At 41.6% G+C, this 19,808-nt stretch overlaps 1 long non-coding RNA gene across 9 annotated transcripts in view; it reads right to left on the reverse strand.

The window, feature by feature from the left end:
- Gm12519 overlaps positions 1-19,808 on the reverse strand; it is a 34,304-nt gene continuing 14,496 nt past the window's right edge. Inside the window, exons 3-8 of one of the 9 annotated variants that reach the window (XR_881294.1) lie at positions 7,827-7,909; positions 7,117-7,190; positions 6,384-6,571; positions 4,116-4,231; positions 2,658-2,692; positions 1-2,553 (exon numbers count right to left, since the gene is read on the reverse strand). This is a non-coding gene — a long non-coding RNA (predicted gene 12519). Of the gene's footprint in view, positions 4,232-6,383; positions 6,572-7,116; positions 7,684-7,826; positions 7,910-19,808 lie in introns of all 9 variants that reach the window. The other 8 variants (XR_003955419.1, XR_003955417.1, XR_003955416.1 and 5 more) reach the window with 8 other exon arrangements.

Raw genomic sequence — 19,808 nt, forward strand, 5'->3', positions numbered from 1 at the left:
CAGGACCTCTGGAAGAGCAGTCAGTGCTCTTAACCGCTGAGCCATCTCTCCAGCCTCATGCAGACAAATTTTAACTGGAAGGCAACTGAATGACTTTAATGTTACAGAATAATAGGCTCTGATGTGTATAAAGTACAGGCATTCTTAGAAAACAAAACAACAACAACAACAGCAAACACATGTGTCCTACCTTAATGATCACTGCTTAGACCCAGTTTCCCGAATATCTGAAAAAAGAACCCTTCCAGTGGCTGGCTCCAAATGTCCTGTCTACTGAACAGTGGCATTGCCAGTCCTAAGCTAATAGTGATTTGTTCTCATCCAGCTGGCTCATTTCAGGTTGAGACACATAAATATCATTATGGTACCTTTCACTACATTTATCTTTACCTAGAAATTGATTGTGGTTTCAAAAAATCTGGGATACATTCAAGTATGTGTGCCATGTATAAATATGCCTTTCATTTGCATGTGTGAAGTAGCAGAGGGGAAGTTTCAAACTGTAGGTAGAGACTGGGACTCTGTATGTTTAGGGCTAAAAGGTTTCAAGCCCTTTGTCTTCCCTCTGCTCATGTAGTAGATATGAGTGGATCCTTATAACATCCATCACCTAATGCCAATAAGCCAGAGCACTTGATTCCCAGTGGTAGACAGAGGCCCTACCTACTTGGAGAACTAGATCAGCAACAGAGTACATGTGTCTTGGGAGCCAGTGTCACCATCCTCCAGTCTTGTCACTTGTGATTCATCAGGGACCATATTTAAGACAATTGCTATTTTTAAAACAGATCTTTGTCTTGGGATAAAGGCTGTAGAAAGGGGATAAGAGGCTTTAGATATCATCCCTCTGCTTTTGCTTACAAAATTGAGGTACCCTGTACCTCAAAGGAAGTTGAAAGGGAAAAACCAAGCTGAGCAGAATACTGCTAACCACTTATTTGGAAGTTTGAAATGTTTCCTTTCTGGGTATTTTATTTTTTAATTTTGCAAGTTCTGGCTATATGGGTTGTCTTGAGGATGCTTCTCTGGTATTTTTGAGACATGGCTGCCACCGCAAGCATCCACTAGATAAGAAGTTCTCAACTTGTGGGCCAAGGCTCTTTTGGGGATTTAAAGACCCTTTCACAGGGGTTGTCAAGACCATCAAAAATATGGCTATTTACATTATTATTCATAAAAGTAGAAATTTACAGTTATGAATTAGCAATGAAAACAGTTTTATGGCTGGGGGTGGCCACACCATGAGGAACTGTGTTAAAGGGTTGCAGCATTAGGAAGGTCGAGAACCACTGTATTGGATGGATGCTTGGCCTCTGAGTGGCTACATTTAGGGCAGATTTCTGGACTTCAACCCTCCCAGGTCTGAGTATATTAGCCACCATCATTCCCATCCCTGTTCCCTAACTTAGGAAGCTGCCCAGTTGCTCTCTGGGGGTAACGTGCCCTTTGGACTTTTGCCTGGCCTTGGAAACTGTCCCAAGCCATAGATTTTCTGGAGCTCCAGATGCAGCTCTATGGCTCTCGGAAGAATGGCTTGCCTGGAATATATGTTTACATACACACACACACACACACACACACACACGCACACGCACACGCACACGCACACGCACACACATGCATGCATGTATGCACACACACACACATTCTTGTTTTCTAAGCAGCCTCTCTGGGTACAGGATTGCACACTGTAGGTAGCTTTGGGTGGGATCAGCCTATGAAAATCAGCAGCTGCTTCTTCCAATAGAGATCCAGAAACATAGAAAAACGAGGTGGCTCTCATCAGTTGGGTACAGGGCTTTCCAGGAACAAAGCTGGAGAAGCTCAAGTCTAGAGCTTCAACGGAGTTGAGAGAGCTTGGCTTAGGACCCCAAAGCTGCTATAACAGAGGGATTTAAGAGTCAGTCTCTAGCTCTCAGACATTTTGATAATCCATCAAAATAATTAGCATTTTAAGCTCAAGGTACTGAAACAAATTCAAAATGACTCTTTACCAACCACTCCAATTCTATATAATCAGATTGTGCTACTGTGGAACAATATCTACCAATCCAGCACAGTGCAGCACTCAGTACACTTGTTACTGTTCCGTGTGCTACAAATGTGAGCAGATCGATGGGGATCTTTTACCACTGTTGTTACTACAACAGCAGCATCAATCCCAGTCATACTGGACATCCTTTATACCAGATGATATATTACCGTTTGTACCTTCTCAACAGCACTGAATCCTGGCATTTAGATCACTTGGAAGGCATTTAAAAATACCAGTGCCTGGGCCTTACTCAAAGGCTCTAAAGGACAGCTCAGAATGAAAATTATGGCTTGTTTTCTACAGGCTTGCTTTCCATTTGAAGAGACTGAATGAAGCTCAGAGGTGAAATGAATTGTTCTGGGAAATCAGCTAGACAGAACATGGCTCAGCATCTGCCTAGGTTTAATTTCTATCACTGATATAAATGTTGTGACCAAAAACAACTTGTGGAGGAAATAGTTTATTTCAGCTTCTAGGTATAGTGAAATGAAGGCAGAGCAGGAACTCGAGGCAAGAACCTGGAGGTAGGAACAGAAGCAGGAGCTGTGGTGGAGTGCTGCTTACTGGCTTGCTCACCTTAGACTGCTCAGTCCGCTTTCTTACATCACCCAGGATCACTTACCTGTCCAAATGCCACAGCGTACAGTGGGCTGGATGCTTCCGAATCAGTCATTAATTTACGGAAAAAAAAAAAAAGAAAGAAAAAAGAAACAAAACAAAAATCAAAACTGACCAACTAACAACAACAATAAACCACCCTACAGACTTTTAGGCAGTCTGATGGAGGCATTTTCTCAGTTGTGTTTCTTCTCAGAAAACTGTCGCTTATGTCAAGTTGACAAGAAAACAAAGCAAACAAACCTAACCAGAATGGAGAACAATCTGGATATTCCAGATGCTGGTACAGCAACCTTGTCTGGGCTCCTTCTTGTCTAGTTCAAGGAATAAATGAGACTAAGAAGTATAATGGTTTTATCTTCAACTGTCAACTTAACTGGATCTGGAATCACATAGGAGACACAATTCTAGGTGTATTCGTGAGAACATTTCTAGAGATGTTTACCCATTGGAGAAAGAACCCACCCTCAGTAGCAACATCTCATAAACTAGAATCCCAGATTGAATAAAAAGAGAGGAAGCCAGCTGAGGACCAGCTCAGATCTTACTCTGATCTCTGCTTTCTGTCACAATGTAACCAGTGGCTTTGTGCTTCCACCACCCTGCCTTCTGCCATGATGGGTTGCATCTGCCCCAAACCAAGAATTAATATAAAAACTTCTTCCTTTAAATTGTTCCTGTCAGATGTTCTGTCATAGTGTTGAGAAAAGCTAGTAATATCGGAACATATCCTAAGAGTTGACCTTTTATAAAATAAATGTGAGTTTTCTCTCTGCTTGGCTTAGAACTTCAGAGGACATCTTTATTCCCCAGAAAATTCTTGTGCTGTTTTCTCCTTACTTTCAAGTCCCAGGCGAGGCCTCTCTGAGGTGCACTCCCTCAGGAAGCTTATGGTTATTCTAGGAAGGGAAGCAGACAAGAAGGGACCAGTCAACTGAGATGCCCCTTTCGTGACCACTGGGATGGCCATGAGCTGGGGTTGCTCAAGGAATGCAGAGGAGGCTACTAACAGAGAAGTCTTTACTGGGAAGCAACATTAAGATGAGTTTTAGAGGAAAAAATGAGTTTTCTTGGTAAAAACAGAAATGCGATATAAAACCAACCAAATGAAACACCGTGATGAATCCACACTGTCAGAATCTAAAATAATCACTCAGGTGAAATATATGTGAAACGTGAAGGGGCTGAAGCACTGGAGAGTGTGAGAGCCTGCACCTTTGGAACAGCTGAGACTGAAAGATGGACAGGTTATCCAAAACCTCAGCATGTCCAGCAAGAAGTGAATGACACAAGTAGGCATTTTGTCCAGTAAGATGTGTATGATAGAGTGTAGGGGTTGAGGGCATAGGGACTGGTGAAGGACAGTGTGTTAGAAGCATCAGGTCACAATCTGCACAGAGTGGTTCTGAGGGACATGTGAAAGCTGGACTGAAGTTGTCCGTCCAAAGGCAGAAATACATACCCACGGGGAAGAAACAATGGAATTTCAATCATTGTAGGAATCTCAGGCATGGAGAGGACTTTGTTGAGTCCTCCAGAGAAATCCTGATACCAGCAAAAGCTGATTTGAGAGAGACTCTGAAAGAGACATTGTGACAGTGAAGTTAGGCAGACAGAAATGGTAAGGAGAGTCAAAGCTGTTCCTCAGATTCTGGCTTGGACAACTGGGTCGATCAGTGGCTCTTCACCTTCTTGATGCTGTGATCCTTCAGTACAGTTCCTCATGCTACAGTGACCCCCATGAAATTATTCTCATTGATACTTCATAACTTTAATTTTTCAACTATGGTGAGTCATAATATAAATATCTGATGTACAGAATATCTGATATGCTACCCACAAAGGGGTCATGACCCACAGGCTGTGACATGCTAGTGTAGATGAAGGTGTCAAATAATAGGGAAACACACTTCTTTCTACCTTCTGTTTCAGACTGGACTGGCATCATGAAGTATCATAGACCCTAACAAATGAGATAGTTTCTCAGAAATACAGAAGGAACTAGAGTGGTTGGCTCTGTGTTGGGATTCTCTTCATCCTACAAAAGGAGATAGATAAGAACTTGCCTTCATAGGAGGGTTAGAGGTAATCTGAAAATTAATAATGAAGACTTCCTACTGCAAATATAGAAAGTTAGGTACCTGGGAATTCATTTGTGCAAGACCTTAAACTAGAACTTGAGTGTAACAGATCAATGGGAGGCATCCTTTTCTTGTTGACCTTAGACCTTAGTAAATTATAGATCAGTGGTGAATAACTCTTCTAGAAGTTCAACCCTTTAGACCTTAGATAGCCTCAGGTCATGGAAATCCTACCTCTGAACATAAAAGTTGAGGATGATCTTGTCGACCTCCTCCCTTAGACAGACATACCTCTAATTCCTTGGGCTGGGGCTGTCTACTTACTTGAATCCTAAGTGCCTTGTTAGCATGAATCATGTTCTAATTTTTCAGAGGGTTTTACTTGTTGGAAAGAGTACCTCCTTTGATCTCAGATTAGAGCATATAGGCTTTAAGTTAATCATTTATCTGGCATCAGGCTTTCCCAGACTTGATTTCTTTGATGCTGTATGATATTCAAAGAGTTCGGGCTTGGCCCTGTAGCCAATATGGCTTGACTTCAACAGCAACTAGTATCTCCATTTTTCTCCTTCTCTTTGATTATAATTCATCATTCTGGGAGTTCAAGGATCCATTGATGGGATAAGACATACTCCCAACCCCAGAAATGCTAATAATGAAAAGCAGAACCTGATACACACTAGACAAGAGCTTTGCCACTGAGCCACCACCCTTGCTCAGGTGAGTCTTTAAGAATACTTGGTTCTTTCATGGACCTTGCTGTCATTTAGAGAAAACAAGCATCAAACAGACTTTATTTTTGTTCTAGTGCTCTTTTCATGAGCCAAGTACGTTCATTCCATCTTTTTCTTAATCTCTTGAATCAGCCCCACAGAGTAGAAAGGGTGAGGAAAAGAGCTAAACTTTGCAAAAGAGAATTTTTAAAGACTGATTGCAAGACATATCCCCTATATCATGGTGGCAGACATGGAAGAAGCAAACGCTTATTGAGACTTAACATAATTCTTCCATATATGGAATTACTTAATTCATAAACCCATCCTTGAAGTGTCGCTGTGTCCATCTGAAAGATGAAAACATAGATCTTAAAGCAGAGATGGAAGCAGCTGTCTCAGAGTTGCCCTGCAGTATCATCACTCCTCATTGACCCCTCATTGTCTGATAGTAAGAATGCTATGTTGTATTTAAGTTTCTCAGGCCCACTGTAACAGGATAGCTGCATTTCTTCTGAGTTAAAACTTGGAAGAAGAAGCAGAGCAGGGAAAGTGGGTCATCTCTTGTGTTTACAGACACATTTGGAAATGTGCTTTTCTATGTATAAAATGAAAGAAGTCACAGAGACATAAGCCAGCTGCCTGCGTGCTTCTGACAGACGCTGGAGCTTTCCAACAATCAGCCATCCTAAACCAAGCCGAGATTCCCTAAACCAAGCTGAGATTCCCAAGCCAGATTGTTCTGCTCTAGACCACAGGCTAACCCGGTGAGGAAAAGGCTTTGTTCGCCCTGCCCTTTTGTTTATTTTCCTCTTCTTATGTGCTCTGTGGTCTGGCGGGGGTATGGAAGCTTCAATGGAGAAGCCAGTATGGCGGTAGTCTTTCTTGGTTTTGGACTGAGTTAGCTAGCTTCATTTCTCAGGCAAATAGAAATACCTGCAAGTCAGAGCATTTGTTAATTCTAAAGACAGGCAGTTGTCCAGGACACCGGGCAGGAAGACATTCCTTGGAGAGCTGAAAGAGGAGGGCAAAGGCTTCCACTCTGTACTCTGGATACTCTTCCCCATGTTCCTTCTTGAATGCTATCTCTCCCCACGGTTTCCCATGAGGTCACTGAGTCGTAGCTTTGATGGACAGCAAAAGAGAAACAAGCTAGTGCTACTTCAGGCCAAGAGCTCCCACACTTTTTCTCCTTTAATCCCCCTCTAACCCCTTTCTGAAGTGGCTATTATGACTGTAAATCCAGCAGAGGAAACCGAGGCTCTGAGTGGCATGAGGTCATGCTTTATGGAGCAGCTGATCCTGACACCGTGACTCTTAACCCTGTTCCATCTTCCCTGGTTCTATGCCATGTCACTCACAGATGCAATTTTAATCTTTTCTGAGACTCATAATAACCTATCCTACTGGCAATTGAGAGCCAAACCCTTGTTTAAAAGTAGCAATGAGTAAGTAGTTCAAGGGCAATCAACTTCTTAGCTTCGTCTTCGTCCTTCCTCAGGCTTAGTGGATGTCACGAAAATAACAGATACCAAATAATTGCTCATTGTGATAAAATTCAACATTTTCATGCACACATACCCCACAACTGCTTCTTCTTAAATAAAGTTCAAGGACCTCTGACATTTTAGGTAGTGTTTTCCTTCACCCCAATGTACCTGATTCTTACCACTTGTGCTGGTCTTCTTCCTCATCTTCTTCGGCTGAGATCATTGGAGCTGTGACCTCTTCCATCTCAAAACTCTAATCAGAAGTGCAAAGGAAAGCTGGGTTATCCCAAGCATGTTGCATAGGGAAGTTACACTTTGGACTCCCCTAATTCCCAAAGCTATGGTTCAGAGTCTGGTTTTCATCTTCAAGGATCTTAGGCATCTCCTGGGGCTACAAGAAGAATGCTCTAATTTCAGGACAGAATATAGCCCAGAGCCAACTTGGCAAAGGCCAGAGGGATATAAATTCAGAGCGACAACTTAAGGAACATGGTTTTAATAGAAACATACTTCTATTTCTTCTCCAATCACATGTCAACTGTCTATTTGCATGGGGAGATTCAAGCTAAAATAAGAGTTGTCAGAATTGGTAATTGAGGGGCTCTGATTTTTTCCCCAAAGCTCCCCTATCCTCCAGATGACAACTTTGAGAGATCCTGTGGGTGGCTGGGGACTTTGTGAAGTCAGCATTATGGAGCAGTCAGAGATTTTCTACGTTGCTTTGTTTTATGCCATGGGGTATAAATCTGAAAAAAAAATCATTTAAGAAAACATTAACAGACCCATGGATTGCATTGCATACATGCTGGGTGGCAAGATTTCAAAAGATTATAGTATATTTCCCCTGAGGATCATACTGTCCAATATAGGCAGCAGACCCAAAACTGACCTGATTTAGAAGTACTGCAGGTGACTGTAAGCATCTTCAGACTTGAATGAGAAGTGGAGAGAGAACAACCTCTCAGAAGATACCTAGGGGAGTAGAATTAGTGTTTGGTGTTTGTAAATGAAGGAAGCATAGAAAGTGAATGGAGAGTTTGGGGAACTACTACAAGGTAGTTTGTGAAAGACCAACATAGTGTTTTTGCACACAGTAGAGAAGCAGGAGAGGCCCTTGGCAAATTAGATAGAGGCTTAACCATATATGACCTTTAACTTCACATTGAGAAGTACCAATGTCCCTTCTATCAAGCACAGAGAGTGTCATGGTCAGAGAAACACAATGGGATGAGCAATCACCTTGGCTGCAGTATAGTGGGTGAAGGAGAACAGAATTATGAAAACATAAGGAAAAAAAACTAGAAATGAGGATAATATGCAAGATCTTATAGGAAAGAAGTGACTAAGTCCAGGAGAGAGAGGGACAGTGAGCTGAAGAAATAGAGTCAGCAAGATGGTTAAAGGATACCTTCAGAGACTGCTGTGATGTTACCCTGCAGAAAACCACTTATTGTCTACCAAAGCCTTTTGTAGGGGATCACAGGGTGAGGATGGATTATTCTCTTTACTGTGAGGTGGTCAGATAGAGGGAGATACTTGCTTTTGGAAGGAAATGGGCCTTCGGTTAAATGCAAGGGCTAGGGTTTTCAGGATCCCTTTCTGCATATACTTTATCAGTACAGGAATTGAGAAGCACTTATTATTATTATCATCATCATTTAAAGTTATGATCTTGTTATAAAACAACACAGAAAATAATGTAATGTTTGAAATAAATTTAAAAGGAGTGGCAAACAAGCTGCTTGGTAGTCAGTGATGATTCTAACTGGACCACTTGTGAAGTGAGTTGCTTATAGCACAATGTGAAATGAAATTTCAAAATTTCCTTCCTAGAATTGCTTATTGCAGTTCAGCATACACACCCACGGTGAGCAACAGAGCCTTCAGTATCCGCTTTCATTAGCATCGATCCTCATCTTTCCAAAAAAAAATCTGTCAGCATGATAAAAATAAAACTTTTGTCATTGGATAAGTTTTATTTCCCTACCAGTGAAGTGCTTGGAAGTTCCTGTTCTCACTTCATGGATGAACAAACTTTATGAATGTGGACTATTAACAAGCTATACTATAGATGGTAAAGTATAGGTATGATATAGGTGGTAAGTGGCTGATAATGGACATCAAGTCTGTCCAGGAAGACTTCTCAGCTGATGATCTTTTGAGCGTCTATTGTGCCAAGAGATACCCCCACTTTCTCTGAATTGACAATCTGAAGCTTGCTCTTTGTTTCTTTTAACTGAGAATGGACTCATAGACACTCACTGCCAAGGCTAGACTACACTCACAGGAGACTTCTTCAGGATTTCTTCAGTTCACAGAGGACCTGGAGTGAGGGCAGTCAGACACTGTTCTACATGGAGATCATACATATGATTGAGTTTGGGTAGCTGGTGCCTCCATGGAATCCTTGCATTAAAAATAGCCTCAGTAATTCAACCTTCTGTTCTTTCTATGAGAGCACGGTCTTCAATCTTCTATTGAAACTTTATGGACCCCACAACTTATTTGTGGATCTAGCCAAAACTCTGACATCTGGCACCGGAGGCCATGAGGACCTGGCCTGGTCTATGGCTACCATAGGCTCATGCCATGGTCTCTCATTCCAGAATCTTATTTTACTTGTTTTGAATCATCTCTTGTCTTTTGGCTTCAGTGCCACCAGCCTATCGTTCCCTCTACCCCAAAATTTCTCCTCTAGGAAGGGTGGTCTTCCCTTATCAAGGAAGGAGGGCTGATTTTCCTCATCCTTACAGTGAGTGCCTAAACAGTCCTTACCAGGAAGCTGAAATATATGGAGACTAATAGATGATGACAGCCCCACAGAACATCTTCTTAAGCCTTTAATGAATCATGTACCACTAGGCACAGATCGTCCAGCAGACACTCTCCAGTTCCACAAGGAGCAGTTTCTGCTTCCAACCATTGTGTACTTTGGTGGTTCTCAGCTGTTTCTGTTTGGGAATGTACTCAGTGAAAGACAAATTCCAAGATCAAAATTCCATCCCCTTCCTGGAAGCAGCCTTCATGGAAGGCAGGTGACGAGAGGCTCAACTTTCTTGCTTCTATTTGGGATAAGACTGAAGAGCCATCTCTCTGCCAAGTTCTCCATAAGACTAGCAGAGTTCTTTTGCTTAATTCATTGTATCAGCTTCTTTGCCTGTGTCCAATCCATTTACAGTTCCATCTTATAGGGGCCAGTTCTCAAACTCCTCTCCAATAACTGTTTTGTGTACAAAGGACCACCTCAGAGTCTGCTTTTTATGGAATTTCATCTGGAATGATGACAAGCAAACAGATGTGATACCTGTTCACACAGATCTTGAAGATGCCTTTGTCCACATGACTTCTGACTCGAAGCCAATAGCTTGGTCTAACGCACTGTTCAACACTGAGCTCCAATCAGAGGAGCAAGAAGTCCATCCAGAGGATCACTTCTCTCTCTCTGTGAGGTTCCACTGCCTGAGGTTTACATAGCCAGTGTCACCCATTGGGGACCAAATGTTCAAACACATGAATCTATGGGGAACTTTTCACGAAAGGACAAAGAATAGTGTGAGGATGGAATTAATGGGAAAGAAAAGGAATTCTGATAGAATTGTGTATATATATACACACAAGAGCTCTGAATGAGCAAATATGCTTGGCAGATATAAAGTTGTTTGGACTCAGCAATGACCACATGAGACTGAGATCATTGCCCATATTTACTGAGACACTGAGAGTATTCATGGCTGCTCTGCTGGTCTGGGATTTATGAACTGAACCCATATTTTCTCCATTAATTATTTGATTTATTAATTTTACATCCTGATCCCCGTTCCCCCTTACCCTGTTCATAGAGTCCCTCCTCCCCACCCCTCCCCTCCCCTTCTTCTATGAGAAAATGGGGCCCTCTCCTGGGTACCCCCCCATCCTGGAGCATCAAGTCTCTGCGGGGTTAGTCACATTGTCTCCCACCGAGGCTAGACAAGGCAGCCCAGTTGGGGAACAGGAACTAGCTTTAGGGATAGCCCCTGTTCTAGTTGTTGGGGGACCCACATGGAGACTGAGCTGCACATCTGCTACAAATGCACCAGGAGCCTTGGTCCAGGCCCTGTATGCACTTTGGTTGGTGACTCAGTCTCTGAGAGGCCCAAGGGTCCAGGTTTGTCGACTCTGTTGGTCTTCCTGTGGGGTTTGCATCCTCTTTAGGTCCTTCAATGCCCCCAACTCTTAAGGAAGAGTTGGACCCAAATTTTTAATAAAGATTTATTCATTTTTATGTGCATTGATTTTTTTCATTTTTTGCCTGCATGCATGTCTCTGTGTGGATACCAGATCCTCTGGAACTGGAATTATGGATAATTGTGAGCTGCCAGGTAGGTGCTGGGAATTGAACCCAAGTCCTCTGAAAGCCACTCAACAAACACTGAGCCTGTCTTTAGTCCCTAGCATTACAACTCACAAGTAAAGGAAGACACTATCAAAGCTCTACACTTGAAGCCTTTGCTAAAGGATTAAAAACAAAAAACAAAAACAGGTATCAAAGGGCAAATATGAAGACGAAGCCTGTTTTCTAAGTTCCTGGGACGAGAGCAGAGGTATGTTCCTGAGCCCTGTTTAATATTTTGTATCTGCAATTTAGACAAAGATAGATAAAGTTCGCTTATCACATCTGTGGCTGACACACAGCTGGGAGGGATAGAAAATGATTGATGACAAAAATCAAACTTCTAAATGATCTCAGTTGGCTGGAATCGTGAGCCAAACCCTGTAAGATGAAGTGCAGCAGGGGTCCCCGGGAAGCTCTGCATTTCCGTGCAAACCATCCATTGCTTATGAGCAGGAGAGGGTGCCTGGCTTGGCCCTCAGCCATTAAGGAAAACAGGCATACCACCACCAGGCCTCAAATCTAACTGACATCAAGGGAGCAAATTAAAGGTCCAACTCCTCTCACACCAAGAGCTTCTGGTGAGATTAGATTCAAGCTGCGGATCACATCTAATGGGACATTTTATGAAATCTCTTGAAGGTGATTTAATGAGACATTTTATGAATCACTTTGAAGGCAGGGACACGGTATCTTTAGATGAGGGTGGAAGCTGTGGATTATGTCCTCTATGCTCTGTGTGCATAAGCCAGGTGTCGGACAGCATACACGATGGGCCTGGGATATCCTGGCACCTTGTAGAAGCTTCAGTTCAACACTGCTACTTCCTAGCTGTGTCTTCTGGTAGTTAGAGAAACCGACGAGTTACACCATTCTCACAAAGACTGTGTGTCATGAATGAGCTCTTAGTCATAGAATGATAAGGACAGGATGTAGGCAGAAGTTGGTGTTTAATAGTACATATTCTGACTCTCCAGGAAAATAAAAGGCCATTAAAACAGATAGCAGGACCCATGGACCAGGATCCAGGGACAGGTTTCACTCTCCTGAAGACTTTGTCTCTTTTGAAAAAAGGAGAAATAAAAAACAACAGCATACTTATTTTTTCTTTCTGTACATATACTCTGTGTGTAAGAGAAAAACTTTGATCTTAAGAAAGCAACCAGTCTTAGAATGCTTGGGATATTAATCAAAGAGACAGTTACACCCTACAAGACTGGCACTCCAAGTAAAAATAGGATACCGGTACAAATGAAGTAGGACATAGTGCTCAAATTCAGACCAAATGTTGGGGCTATGAGGGAAGTAAAAAGACACGGAGCTGATTTCTGTAATTATGGCTTGAGATTCCCTTTCCCCACCTTACTTCAGGTAATGTTGATCTTTGGGCCTCTGTATCCCAGAATCTGCATCTGAAAAATGTGAAGTGTAAGCATATTTGGAGAGATGGAGAGAGAGAGAGAGAGAGAGAGAGAGAGAGAGAGAGAGAGTATTGAAGTCCAATCTATGATATCCTGATTAGACAAATTCTTGACTGCTCCATGATGGAGTTCTAGGGAAGTGAAGATCTACCTTTAATCAGGAAGCATTCAAAGAGTGGTGGGTGCTTCCCTGTCTCCTTCCTAGCAAGATTCCCCGGCCATCTTCACATTCACTCTTGCTCTTTTCCGTTGTAGGGGAAGTGCAGTGGAGTCACTGGAGGTGATGTCAGTGACTTTGCATCGCCATCCACTTCTCTGAATGCTCCTAGAGCAATACCAACTGAGCGAAGTAGTGAGCGTTCGTGTTTCCCATTTTCACGTGTGAATTTCTGCAATTTAATTTTTGATGACAGCATTAATAAATGATGTGACAAAACTCTCTGGAAAGTCAACTTCACTATAGAACGCAGCACAGACTGGGACCTGGAGACTCTGAATGTGAAGTCCTGCATTGTTTTTGCTTAATTTTTTCTATCTTTCCTTCTCTCTTTCTTCCTCACTTTCTTATCTCTCTCTCTCTCTCTCTCTCTCTCTCTCTCTCTCTCTCTCTCTGTGTGTGTGTGTGTGTGTGTGTGTGTGAGAGAGAGAGAGAGAGAGATACAGAGACACAGAGAGAGAGGGACGAGTGAAAAAGAGACTGACAGATGGACAGCCAGAGAGCATTCATGAGTGTGAATTTGCCCCACGTACACATGTGCAGGAGGTGTCTACTGTGCACCCTTGTCTTCTGTCGTGTTTAATACAGTCACATTGTTGATTTTCTGCTAGGTTTGCCATACTTAGCCGGCCTGCAAGCTTTTGGGCATTATGTTGTCTGTGTCTTTGAGAGTTGGTTGCTCAGAAAGAACTCAAATCATAGAGATGAGAAGTGAATTTGCAAGATAGGGCATTGGTTCTAATCCTGTGAGAGTTGTGAGAGATCGTGATGACTGTAAATGCTGTGTGAGATCACGTCAATGAAAGTAATGCATGGTGAAACTATCTGGGACCTCTACTGTGCAGAGTCACAGCACGCCTGGGGTGTGCTGTCTAATTACATACATGAAGGAAATTCTAGTCTGAAATGCCAGATCAATGAGAAATGTATTTACACTTAAATACTCAATCCCTGAATTTTATCAACTTCTTCCCAGATTGATATGTCTGGGGGAAAAATTAATTAATTATTTTACATTCCATATTATTCCCCACCCTGTTCCCTCTCTGTTCCAAATCCCACACCTCTTCCCCAATCCCACTGTCTCTACATAGGTGTCCCCACCTGCCGCCACACCTGACCTCTAAACTTCCTGGGGCCTCCAGTCTCTTGAAGGTTAGATGTATCAATTTTGAATGAACACAGATCTGGAAGTCCTCTACTGTATGTGTGTTGGGGGCCTCATATCAGCTGGTGTATGCTGCCTGTTTGGTGGTCCAGTGTTTGAGAGATCTCAGGGGTCCAGATTAATTGAGACTGCTAGTCCTCCTACAGTATGGCCCTTCTCCTCAGGTTCGTTCAGCCTTTCCTAATTCAACAACAGGGTTCAGCTGCTTCTGTCCATTGGTTGGGTGCAAATATCTGCATCTGACTCTTTCAGCTGCTTGTAGGGTCTTCCAGAGGGCAATAGGTGCCTTTTTGTGAGGTCTCCATAACCTCAGTAATAGTGTCAGGCCGTGGGACCTCCCCCTTGATATGGATCCCACTTTGGGTCTGTCGCTGGACCTTCTTTTCCTCAGGTTCCTCTCCATTTTTACCCCTGTAATTCTTTCAGACAGGAACAATTATGATTCAGAGTTGTGACTGTGGGATGGCCCCCCTCTCCCTCATTTGATGCCCTGTCATCCTGCTGGAGGTGGGCTCTATAAGTTCCCTCTCCCTACTCATCTAAGGTCCTCCCTTTGAGTTCTGTGAGTCTCTCACCTCCCAGGTCTCTGGTGCATTCTGGGGGGGTCCCCCCAACCTCCTATCTCCTGAGTTTGCCCATTTCCATTCTTTCTGCTGGCCCTCAGGGCTTCAGTTCTTTTCCCTCACCCAACACCAAATCGGGTTCCCCTCTCCTCAACACTTCCTCCCCACCCAGCACCATCTACTTTCCCTCCCAGAGATTCATCAAGGGGAAAAAATCTACCAAGAGAAAGCCTCAATTCTCAACATCTATGCCCCAATTACAAGAGCACCCACATTCATAAAAGAAACTTTATCAAAGCTCAAAACACACATTGAACCCCACACAAAAATAGTGGGAGATTTCAACACCCCACTCTCACCAATGGACAGCTCATTGAAACAGAAACTAAACAGAGACACAGTGAAACTAAGAGAGGTTATTAACCAAATGGATTTAACAGATATCTACAGAACATTTCACCCTAAAACAAAAGAATAAGCCTTCTTCTCAGCACCTCATGGTAACTTCTCCAAAATCAAGCACATAATTGGTGACAAAACAGGCCTTAAACAGATACAAGAAGATGGAAATAGTACCATGCATCCTATCAGATCACCATGGCCTAAGCTGAGTCTTCAAGAACAGCAAAAACTACAGAAAGCCCACATACACATGTGGAAACTGAACAACTCTTTACTCAATGATATCTAGGTCAGGGAAGAAATAAAGACAGAAATTAAAGACTTCCTGGAATTTAGTGAAAATACTGACACATCATACCCAAACTTATGGGACACAATGAAAGCAGTGCTAACAGGAAAGTTCATAGCACTAAGTGCCCAGGTAAAGAAACTGGAGAGATCTTATACTAACAACTTAACAGAACACATGAGAGCTCTAGAACAAAAAGAAGCAAACTCACCCAAGAGGAGTTGAAAGCAGGAAATAGTCAAACTCAGGGCTAAAATCAACCAAATAGAAACAAACAAACAAACAAAAAAATACAAAGAATTGGCAAGACCAAAAGCTGGTTCTTTGAGAGAATCAACAAGATAAACCCCTAGCCAAACTATCTAAAGGGCAGAGAGGCAGTATCCAAATTAATAAAATCAGAAATGAAAAGCGACACATAACAACAGAAGTGGAAAAAATTCAAAAAATCATAAGATCCTACTATAAAAGCCTCAACAAAACTGGAAAATTTAGATGAAATGGATGGTTTTCTAGACAGATACCACATCCCAAAATTAAATCAAGAGCAGGTAACCAGACCCATATTGCACATGGAAACAGATGAAGTCATTAAAAACCTCACAACCAAAAAAAGCCCAGGGCCAGATAGATTTAGCGCAGAATTCTACCAGACCTTCAAAGAAGACCTGATACCAATTTTCCTCAAACTATTCCATAAAATAGAAAGAGAAGGAACACTACCTAACTTGTTCTATGAAGCCACATTTACTCTGATACCTAAAGCACACAAGGACCCAACTAAGAGAATTCAGACCAATCTCACTGATGAATATTGATTCAAAATACTCAATAATTCTCTTGCAAAATATCTCACTTTAAGAATCATGTCATTCAAGTTTATCGTCGTCTTTCTAAATATTTCTCATATGTTCTTACCCCTGTTGCATTTTCTCCATATGGAATGATTTCCATGTCCTCTTTTTACAGATCTAAATTTTTCCTCCTAAATGCCACTTCTACCAGACACTTCAAGACACTTTGCTTTTTTTCTTTCTTTCTGTGAATAATAATATTGCCAGCATTCAAGCTTCCATGGCTCTCTACTGTCATCTCAGATAGCTAATGTTGGCTGTCTATTGCATAATGGCAATTCAAGTCTTTATTATCCCAATGTTCCCGCTTTATCTACATCTTTGGGCTATAAATTCAATATCATGTCTCTCTTTGATTTCTCTCTATTTCTCTTGGAATGTTTTCAAGAACAGGTTTTTGTCCTGAATCTAAACTCAATGTTGGATGGAACACAGGGCCCCCAATGGAGGAGCTAGAGGGATCTGCAATCCTATAGGTGGAACAACAATATGAACTAACCAAAACCTCCCCTCCCCCCACCCCCCCCCCCAGAGCTCGTGTCTCTAGCTGCATATGAATCAGAAGATGGCCTAGTCGGCCATCAGTGGAAAGAGAGGCCCATTGGTCGTGCAAACTTTATATGCCTCAGTACAGGGGAATGCCAGAGCCAAGAAGTGGAAGTGGGAGGGTGGGGGAGTGGGTGGGGGAGCATGTGGGGGACTTTTGGGATAGCATTGGAAATGTAAATGAAATAAATACCCAATTTAAAAAAAGAGATTTTTTTCTAAACTCAATGTATTCATGATAAATTGGGTGTTATTTCCTTCAATATAGAGTTCATAAAATGCCACCAGACTATCCAAAAAAAGGTCATGTCAAACATGAGTACCCTCTGCTCCCTTGTTTACCCTTTCATCATGAGATTTCCTGTCTTCTTCACTTATCTGACTTTGTTTCTTCCATTTAGAATATCTTTTCTTTTGTGTGTCAAAAGCTTACACATTTCGAAGAGCCGTTTCAAATGTCACTTTCAAAACCAGCCAGTATTTACTATCCCTTTCCCAATTTAGTGTGACCACAAGTTTCCCATTCTCCAGTACTATCAATTCTTGGTATATTGCTTTGCCTTAATGTTGACTTAAATCCACATTTCTAATTTTTATTTTCATTTGCTAGAACAACAGCTGTAGGAACACACTACAGCTTTCACTTTATCTTCCCTCAGAAAAAAAATATGGGATGAGTTGAATAGAAATAACACTTCTCTCTAATTCATTTCACTCAAACAACCCACACCAAATTTCTTGGTCTTAAATTTGAGCAGGAAACCTCAAAAAGAAAATCAAATGTCATCTCTTACTTCCTGTCCTCTTTCTTTGGACTGAGAAAAAGCCTAACATGAGCTGTTCTGAAATTATTTTCTTTGGCTGAAACTATGACAAGAGCTAAGGTGTGGTTAAGAGTAAAAAAAATACAGTTTTCAGATCTGAAATACAATAAGAAGTGTTGGTGTGGGTTTTTCTGGGGTTTGCAGTAAAGACATGTTTGCCCTCATTTTAGCTAAACATGGCTTAACTCTGAATGATTTCCCCATAGGCTCATGTTTTAAATACCCAGTTCTTAGCTCTTGGGGGTGTTTTACAAACAGTGGCCCAGCTAGAGGAAGCAGGTTGCTAGGAATAGACCTTTAACAGTTTTGCCTATTAATTTCTTTTCTTGTTGTTGTGAAAAGTATCTGAAGAAAGACCTTAAGGAAAGATTGACTTTGGTTCTGCCTGCATTGCCTCTGAGTCTTTATATCTCAATTAACCCAAGATAGAAATGTCTGCACAGATGTCTGTCCTTTAGGTAAAGCTTATTCTATCAAGTCATCATTATTCAATATCACAATCTGCATCTTGTTCTTGTCTAGTCTTTTGCTTTTTGGTCTGTGCCACATGAAAAGCTGTTGTTGTTGTGACATATATACACACATATGTGTGTGTGTGTACATATAGATATATGCATATTATATATACAATTATATGCTACAAATGAGCTATTTCCATTTCTATACCTTTCCAGTCATGCTCTCCCCAACATGACAGACTCAAGTCTCCAATGCATGAGTCTGAATAAACCTTTATTTCCTTATTTGTTCCAGTGAGGCATTGTGTCACAGCAACCCAAAAGTAACTAACACAGTCACAAAACTATGTTAATATAACTCAGAATGAGGATGTAGAACGCTGGGGCTGGCCTTGCTTGCTTATTCGCTACTTGCTGCTTATCTCATCACTCAGGGTTCTTTGCCTGCTGTTATAATCCATTTCTTCCTCTTCAGCTCATAGCACTTGGTCCAGTGCAACCCAGACATTTTCGTATGGTACTTGGAAAGGTTTTGTTAATACCAGAATGGCAAAGGCTCAGCCCATTCTTTTGAGAAGGACCATATTTGTGGGCTCTTCAGAAGAACTGATAGTACTCAAACAAGAAGAAGAACCGCTGGCACAGATGAGATTAAATTCCAGTCTAGAAAAGAGTGAAGCCTCAAACAGAATTGGCCTTGATGTTTGTAGGACACATAAAAGCCAAGCAAAGCACATTTAAAAAAATAAATGTGAGGTAAGGAGATGGATCAGTAGGTAAAAGTACTTGCTGTCCAAGTATAAAACCTGAATTCACATCCCCAGCACCCACATAAAAACTGGATTTGACAGTGTGAGTCTCTAGGCCCTGCACTGGGAAGGCAGAAGCAAGTGGATGCCAGAGGCTATCTGGCCAGTCTAGAATAAAAAACATACTTCAGGGTCAATGAGAAATGAGGTTGTAAATTTTCAAGAGCAATAGGGAAAGACAGCCGATAATAACCGCTTGCCTAAGTAAATACACAAACACACACGTGCACAATTTTGTATGCATGGGCACAAACACACAAACACATGTGTGCAAGTGTATCTGCACAAACATGTACATGCATTTCATACATAACACACACAAAATAATAAATGAAAGAATGAATGAACAAATAAAATGAATGAGTGAATAAATAAACTTGAATTGATTTTCCTGTGGTTATAGCCACATTTTATACAATGGTAGTTGTGTTTTATATAAACTTTAGTCCAGTTACTTAATGTCAGCAAGCTACAGCTTATTCTTCTTTGAAATACATGCTAGCATGCATAGTAGCTCTTTCCAAAAGTGTTTTCATCAACAGTAGATTAAATAGGCTTGGAAAATGGTTTCTTCTCATCGCATAAGGCAGGTTTAGACAGTATGTAGGGAGAAAGGTTCTCAAAGCACCCACCTTTCTCTAACTTCCATCCACACATAGGTGGCCTCATAGGGGTCATTTTATATTTTTTCTATCTCTTCTTCCTGATTCAGAACACAGGAAAGATTATACTCCACCTGTGCCTGCATCCTCCAGAGATGGAAAGCATGGTTTAGAGCTCCAGTGAGCATGTGTGGAGAAGAGAAGGCAGGATGCTGACAAATGTTATCATTGTCGGCATTCTTTCCACCTCTCTCCTGGTTTCATTATTGTTTTAAAGTTTTAACTTTGCCAAAAGCAGAGTTTCATAATATTATTTATTTTCTTAGATTGGTAATATCTTCAGCTTGGA

Source organism: Mus musculus, chromosome 4 (genome assembly GCF_000001635.26).
Source record: "Mus musculus strain C57BL/6J chromosome 4, GRCm38.p6 C57BL/6J".
NCBI classification, from domain to species: domain Eukaryota; kingdom Metazoa; phylum Chordata; class Mammalia; order Rodentia; family Muridae; genus Mus; species Mus musculus.